Source organism: Podarcis muralis, chromosome 10, assembly GCF_964188315.1.
Source record: "Podarcis muralis chromosome 10, rPodMur119.hap1.1, whole genome shotgun sequence".
NCBI classification, from domain to species: Eukaryota; Metazoa; Chordata; class Lepidosauria; order Squamata; family Lacertidae; genus Podarcis; species Podarcis muralis.
The window spans coordinates 30,348,691-30,355,865 of record NC_135664.1 but is presented as its reverse complement, the minus strand read 5'-3'; the positions used below and the strand labels follow the sequence as shown (position 1 = coordinate 30,355,865).

Here is a 7,175-nt window from a genome sequence, read left to right as displayed (position 1 = left end):
TCGTACCTTGGGTTAAGAACTTTGCTTCAGGATGAGAACAGAAATCGTGCAGCGGCAGCAGCGGGAGGCCCCATTAGCTAAAGTAGTACCTCAGGTTAAGAACAGTTTCAGGTTAAGAATGGACCACCAGAATGAATTAAGTTCTTAACCCGAGGTACCACTGTAAAAGCATCAGTAAAGACATCATTAAAAACATAAATGAAGCACCTGGAACCTATGATCATCTGTGGTCTTTCTTTGTGTGCCCCATCCACGAGAGGTCTGGAGGGTGGCAGCACAAGAATGGGCCTTTTCTGCAGTGGCTCCCTGTTTGTGGAATGCTCTGCCCAGGAAGAGGAGAGAAGAGTTTTGGACTTGATATCCCGCCTTCCACTCCCCCTTAAGGAGTCTCAAAGCGGCTAACAATCTCCTTTCCCTTCATCCCCCACAACAAACACTCTGTGAGGTGAGCTGAGAGACTTCAGAGCAGTGTGAGTGGCCCAAGGTCACCCAGCAGCTGCATGTGGAGGAGCGGAGACACGAACCTGGTTCCCCAGATTATGAATCCACTGCTCTTAACCACTACATAAATCTGGAAACAGGTCTAGCTCTAATAGAGATGCCATTGTGACTTATTCTCACGCTGAACCCTTGCAGCACAGTACTATATGCATCTACTCAAACATAAGTCTAATTGAATTGTCTTGATCCAGCAAGGCTACTCTTATTTTCTTAGGGGTGAGGTGTATAAACTATGTATGGCATGGAAAAAAGTGGATAGATAAGTTTTTTCTCCTCTCTAATAACTAGAACTCAGGGGCAATAAAAGAAACTAGATGTGGGAAGATTTAGGACAGATTAAAGTACAGTGGTACCTCGGGTTACATATGCTTCAGGTTACAGACTCCGCTAACCCAGAAATAACGCTTCAGGTTAAGAACTTTGCTTCAGGATGAGAACAGAAATTGTGCTCCGGCGGCACGGCGGCAGCAGGAGGCCCCATTAGCTAAAGTGGTGCTTCAGGTTAAGAACAGTTTCAGGTTAAGTACAGACCTCCGGAACGAATTAAGTACTTAACCCGAGGTATCACTGTACTTCTTCACATGGTGGTGCATAGTTCACTTCTGGAATTTACTCCCACAAGAGGCAGGGAAAGAGTCCATCAACGGTGTCTCTGGAAAAATTTACACATCACTTGGGAAGACAGGCGCACTAATGCTAGTGTACTGGAAGAAGCAAAGATCACCAGTGTCAAAGCGATGATTCTTCAACATCAACTTGGACTGGTCATGGTGTTCAGATGCCTGATTATCGTCTTCCCAAGCAACTACTCTATTCTGAACTTAAAAATGGAAAGCGTAATGCTGGTGGTCGACAAAAGAGGTTTAAAGACTCTCCCAAGGCAAATCTAAAAAAGTGTAGTATTAACACTGACAACTGGGAAACACTGGCCTGTGAGTGCTCCAACTGGAGAACCAAAGGTGTCATAGGCTTTGAAGACGCTCAAACTCAGGACGAAAGGGAGAAACGTGCTGAGAGGAAGATGGCACACTTGGCAAACCCTCACCGTGATCAACTCCTGCCCGGAAACCTATGTCCCCACTGTGGAAGGAATTGTGGATCCAGAACTGGCCTCCACAGTCACTTACGGACTCACTGTTAAAACTGTGTTTATGGAAGACCATCTTACTCGAGTGATCGCCAAAGAAGAAGACAAACGCTGGAGGGAGACAGAGGCCAGCATTTGGAGGCGGCTGCCTTTTTCCCGCCTCTGCCAGCAGGCGCTCTCTCCCCAGCCCGAAGAAAGGAGTGGAGTGAAGCGAGCGGGAGAAGAGGGAGAAGGGGAGCCAGCCTGAGCGTGGCGCCGCACTCTTTTCCCGCTCTCCGCTCGGCCAGCCGCTCGCCTTCGGGTTTCTGCCGCCTTCCTGGATGGGATTTCAGCTTCCCGGGAAGGATCCCCACCCGTCCACTCGCGCCTCCGGGGAGAGGCGGGAAAAGCAACTCCCCCGAGGAGGGAGGCGTCGGCACCGCAGCCCCGCACCGCGCGGAGGAAGCGCGCCAGGAGGAGGACCGGCCTCTCCCTCGACGTAGCGGCTCCTGGTTACTCGGCGTTTTCCTTTTCTCCTCGCCTCCCTTCACAGCCCGCCCCGGCGCCTCAAGAGGACGCGCCTGCCCGGGATCGTAGCAGCGCTCCCGGGCTTGGGGCAGATGCGGGAGGCTACTCTTGCGACGGGCAAGGGGCGGGCTGGGCGGCTGCCTGCGTGAGGGACCCTCGGCGGCCAGAAGAGGTCCTGGAACGGGGACGGGGCGCCCGACCTCTCGCCCGTCTGTGGACCTTGCACCCCGCAGGAGCAAGGCGTGGGGTGGAGAAACAGTGTCCCCCCCCCCCTCACCGAAAGGACGCGCCATCTGCCGCCTCATCGGGACGTGGGCGCTTTCTCCCCGCCGCCTGCCTGCTTGCCCGCCCCAGCCACGCAGATGGTTCCCCGCGCTTTCAGGGGAGAAGGAGAGCGAGGTGCCGTCGAATCGCCCGCCTGAAGCAGCAGCAGCAGCAGCAGCAGCAGCAGCAGCAGCAGCTAGCTAAGCCAGCGACCTGGAGAACTACGAGCAGACTGGCTGCGCTGAAGGAAGAATTTCCTCCGCCCGCTTTATTCCCCGGGAAAGGGAGCAGAATGGAGGGAGGCAAACTGGCCGAAAGTGGCCCCGCGTGCTGAAAGCAAAGCAAACTAACCACAAATGGAATAACAGAGCGCGGGGAGATCTCTCTGCAATAGTCCGGAGTTGTTGCTCTTGTTTTTCTTTTTCTAAAGAAGAAAAACCTCTCTTGAGTGGATCGGGGCGTCGCTGAGCAGCCAAAGGGCGGAGGGGCTGCGGGACTAACTTGCTTTTTCGGAGGGGCGAAAGAAAAAGAGAGAAGCTTGAAAGCGGCGTTTTTCTCTCGCGCACCGCCCCCCCCTTTTAACGTTTTGTACGGTTGTGGTTTGGAAACCGTGCAAAGCAGATCTATAGCACAACCCCAAATCCCCCCCCCCCGCCCCCGTTGGCCTTCTGGTTTGTTTTGAACTCGCCTCCGAATCTTATTTAGACACATAAAAGTAGCCCGCTCTCTTTTGAACCAGCTCTCTCTCCTCTCTCTCCCGCCCCCATGCCACTGGATGCTGCAGGCGAATTTGGGATTTGTAAGCGATGCAAGTCCGATAAAGCTGGAGTTTCCCTCCGGGACCTGAAGGAGGATCGCTAGGTGGTTCCTTAAGGAAGCGGGTCTGCAGGTAGGTGAGGAAAGGCGCCGCCGCCGCCGCCGCCGCCAGGGCTTCCTTTTCCGCATGGGCTGGGCTCAGCCGCTCCTGCTCCCTGCTTAGAGGGCAGACGTGAGATCTCTGAAAGTGGATTAGTTACGCGCCTTTTAACGCCCAGTAACCAGAACCACCCGCCTCTACTTTCACTAGTGTGGTTAAGAGGGGATATTCGTGGGTTTTTTTTATGTCGGTCGGTTCACACTAATGGGTGATGTGGGAACTGCGGTTGGTGAGGTTATTCTGGATTATTTAATCTGGAATAATAATAAAAAAGGCTGTGTGTATGTGCCCTGGGGCTGTGTGGGCATTTGGCATGAGCTGGGAGACGTGGAACCTGGGTCCCCTTCCTCGTCTTAACACAGTAAATCTCTCGACCTGAGACGCTGTCTTTTTACATCTGGACAGAGTTTGGGGTAGGTGATGTGGTGGGTAGACGAGCGAAGTTGTGGAGAAATGTGACCTCAATATTTGGGTGCATACCTAACACTGGTTGGTTTATACCTTGGTAGCATTCTTGAACTGTGCTCTGTGGAATCCAGGGTGGATGTTTGGCGAACACCCATTGCAAGGTGATGGATGAAAAGGGGACTGTACCTTTACTAAGACCTTGTTGAGTCGGAAATATTGTGATGGTGGTTGTTCTGGATTAGTTAACACAAAGAGTACAAGGGGGTGGTTTTGTGCACAATATATGTTTGTTCTTGAAAAGACTCCTACCCACTCCCCACTTCAGTCTAAGAGCGATTCCAAAAAACCCAGTGGTGGTAAACTGTCTACCTCAATTCCGGTTGATTCCTGCTTGGTTTCTAAGGCGATTTAAAAATATCTTATTTGAAGAAGTGTACTGGGCTTTGGGATACCTGCTTTTCTAGAACTCCAGGTAGATCTAGCTATGGTGTGATGAGTGGGGTCTGAAAGAAGGGGAACCACCACCCCCAGCAGTGAGGTGCAGAAATAAGAATTGTTTCCCTGAAATAAAAATAAGGAACATTCTCTTCAAATAAGAAGGCATATTGGTGTGAAATGGCACTACATTTGTTTTAACTAACCCATATGTACTGCAGCGTGGATCAATGAGATGTGTCAAGTCTTCTCTTTGAAATCCTCACACTGTCTGTTCCTTATTATTTTAATCCTCACCCTGCACCCCCCCCCCCCAATATCTGCAGGAGGAGATGCGGGGGCCATCTGTGAGAGACTATTGATTTCTCTGCCTAACTCCTTTCATAAAGAGCAAGGCTGGTAACTTCCAGAGCCTCATATATCCTGAGATTTTTATTCTGTTTGGAGACTAGTCGCTTTATTGAATGACTGGAGGGAGAGGTTAAAGAGTAGAGGAATTGTTTTATGAATCTCTGGGAAAAAGAGGCTTTATAAACCCTGAGGTTTGATTTCATTTATTCCTGTGTAAATACTTTATAAGTTGTGCCTTATGCCTTTTTGGGGCCGGGGGGGGGGGGTCATCTGTTTTGCTTCCTTCCATTTATTAGATGTATATTAGATTAATGTGGATTTCCATTTTGACCGGGTTAGCACCTACTATTTAACAGTGAGACTTTCTCAATGCCCCTCCCTCCTTTTCCAAACACCTTTGCAAAAGCAGGAATTTTGAAATACCTGCTTCGTTTCTCGTACAGCTGTGGATCTGACTGTTGCGAGCAAAAGAGGCAACTGTTTTGAGTACTGTAAATATATGTAGTTTCCTGTTAATCGTTTTGCTCTGTTTTGTACATCCTTTTCAGCAGTTTACACCTGTCTGGAGAACTTTTTAAGTTTGTTGTTTTAACTGTAGAGAACACGATTCATAAGCTCTAGGATAATATTAGTAATTATCATTTTTTTCTGTCTCTTGTAGAAATACTATTATTATTATTTTACAAAAGCCAGACAAAGCACTTCAAGGTGTTAAGGTATATTTGCATCGTAGGGTTCATTTAAAGTACCTGGTTTATCAGTTGGCCTTAGGCACAGACATTTAAGTTGTCATCAGATTTACAACTTACTTTGTTAATCAATATAAACTAAAGCAAGAAGTTATATTAACGTATAATTATATTTGCAGACTCTTCAACATACTTACTTTGAACTAAGGCTCACCAGTGTTAGTATAGCATATTCCCATGTAAATATATTTAGAGAGCTGAGCTGCCAAATATTTTTAGAGCATCAAAGCAAATGAATAACCTGCTTCCAAGATGACATACCACAGTCATTAGGAAACCGTCTTTGACATATTTTTGTATAATGAGGGTTCCACAATTTTCAGCAGTTTCTTTTTAATATATCCATCAAGTGATTTTGTAATTGGTGGAGTATTAGAGAGACAATGTTAAGTCTTTACTGCAAATACGATAATTTTTGGAGTTTTTACCCATGCAGGTCTTGATTTCTAAAGCTAACATTTTTGGCATTGTGTGAGTTAACTCTTTCTGTACCAAAACACGGTTGCATCTTGTCCTAACAATCTTAAGATAGGATTGTTATTACTGATAGAATAGCAGTATTATATATATGGCTGTGGGAGCAGCATGCGGTCAGTAACGGTATGGTGTCTATCTGCTAATATGTGCCTTAGAATATCTTGATTCCACTTACAGGGCACAATCCACCAAGAAATTATTTTGCTCCGGCCCCAATTAAATGACTAGGTAATGCAAAAAAATTTTTTGAAAGGGATTTCCTGGTATACTGTGTATATAATGTTTTTCATCAGAGACTAGATGCATCAGTTTTGCATGCCTTTTGTGAAAAACATGGGTTTTTCAGCATTGCACTGGGGCAGACAGAATGTAACAGCTATGTGGAATGGAAAACCACGTGTGCGGGTAAGATAACTGCATTAGAAAACCACTTGTAAAGAAAGGCAATATTATGATAGAAGGTTCATAGGACCTCATAAAGATTTATGTTCAAGGAGATAGCCTGGCCCATTGCTCTGAAACTGCATAGCACTATTTAATAATCAAAACATCTGAAGCTTTCTATATGGCATCAAAGCACTGGTCTACCTAGCTAAGCATTGTTTATAACCTAACAGACAGCAGATGGTCTATTCTAATTGGCAGCAGATTTTTCAAGGCTACATGCAGAAAGAGTTCATGGAATCACTAGAGTTGGTGGGAAAACCACTCTTCTAGGGATGAACTTCCATCTGATTAGGATAGCACCTCTGAATGCTAAACTGAGAAAAGACTCCGCTAAATGTTCAGTTGCATGCCTACAGATAGGAGACTATCTCAATGCCATGCAATATTTAATGCTATAGATTTGCCTAGATATAGAGAAGCATAGCAGTCAACTGGAGATCATATTGTACAGGGCAGATAACTATGATTTATTCATATCAGGTAGTAAATAATAAAGACCTGTAGCTTAAAGTAGCTCTTTAACTTAGAACAGGGGACGTTATGCCATAATGTCGTCCAGAAACACATTCATTTTTCTTGCAAATTACAGTATTTTTTAAAAAACGACTTGCATTCCAATCCTATGCATTTTTACTTAGAATTCTGAGTAAATTACTCCTTGGTAAGTGTGCATAGGATTGAAACCTTAATGAATGAAACATGTGCCCATTTTAATTTGAGCAGTATTTTATTGAAATGTTTAAGGGTGCAATCCTGTAACCTCTTAACTGGGAGTAAACCCCATTGACCTTAACAGGACTTATTTCTGAGTAGGTAGGATTGCGTTGAGAGCTACATGTTTATTTATTATCTATCTATCTATCTATCTATCTATCTATCTAAATAGAGAATTGTGTTTATTAATGATATTCAAATGGTTAGCTATCAGAAACATTTTTTAAAAAATAAAAAATACATAGTCTAGTAGTGTAGAAACTGTAATGTTTATTATTTTTTACAATCCCAGGATTATGTGATCTACATGTGATATATG

General features: G+C 45.6%; 1 protein-coding gene across 4 annotated transcripts in view; it reads left to right on the top strand.

The window, feature by feature from the left end:
• The first annotated feature begins 1,809 nt into the window (after positions 1-1,809).
• TAFA2 (TAFA chemokine like family member 2) overlaps positions 1,810-7,175 on the top strand; it is a 139,456-nt gene continuing 134,090 nt past the window's right edge. For 3 of the 4 annotated variants that reach the window (XR_003708445.2, XR_003708446.2, XM_028745349.2), the window contains exon 1: positions 2,535-3,248. The gene's annotated coding sequence lies outside the window, so the exon portion shown is untranslated. Of the gene's footprint in view, positions 3,249-7,175 lie in introns of all 4 variants that reach the window. The other variant, XM_028745347.2, reaches the window with a different exon arrangement.